The following is a 797-nucleotide window of genomic DNA, read 5'->3' on the forward strand; positions in this document are numbered from 1 at the left end:
TGTCCCATTAATAAGAAGCTCTTTCCTCCTCCTAACTCTTATATTCCAATTCAGTCATCTCTGGTCACCCTAATGAAATGAATTTTAGTTAAAGACAAGCATATTTTTCTCTGTAAGAGTTTGATTCTATCCCAACTAATAAGTTTGGAAAAGTTGGTCATGATGACATAATATCTGTGACAAGTTATTAATTCCATTTGAATCTCAGTTGTCTGAGCTGTATAATCTGGGTTAAAATCTATCCTGCTAGGTTCTTTTGAGACAGTATAGGGGTAACATTGGATTCCATCTTGGAGGCCTGACTCTGACTCCTTGCTTTCAGTAAAATTCCATAGTTGAAATTAACCTAATCACATTCTTAAAGGAAAGAATGTATGATGATAATATCCTTTCTTTTTTTTTTAAATCCTCACCTGAGGATTTTAAAACCTCACCTTGATTTTAGAGAGAGCAAAAAGGAGAGAGAGAAAGAAAGAAACATGGATGTGAGAGAGAAACATTGATTGGTGCCTCCCATACATGCCCCCAACAGGATCAAACCTAGGTAGGTGCCCTGACAGGGGATGGAACCCGCAATGCTTTGGCATAGGGGCCGACGCTCCAACCACCTGAGCACCCAGTCAGGACATGTTCCTTAAAACATGTTCTGCAAAATAGTTGTTTTGTCGATTAAATGGTAACTAGGATATTTGCTCAAGCATTATTTTACAAGCTCTTTGAGTAGTCCACTGACTATGGAAAGAATCTTATAAATACCCTGGGATGAACCACCACCAGATGACGATTATGGGACAATG

This window comes from Pteronotus mesoamericanus, unplaced genomic scaffold (assembly GCF_021234165.1).
Source record: "Pteronotus mesoamericanus isolate MK-2021 breed Mesoamerican mustached bat unplaced genomic scaffold, CSHL_Meso_final contig_100, whole genome shotgun sequence".
In the NCBI taxonomy this organism is placed as follows: Eukaryota; Metazoa; Chordata; class Mammalia; order Chiroptera; family Mormoopidae; genus Pteronotus; species Pteronotus mesoamericanus.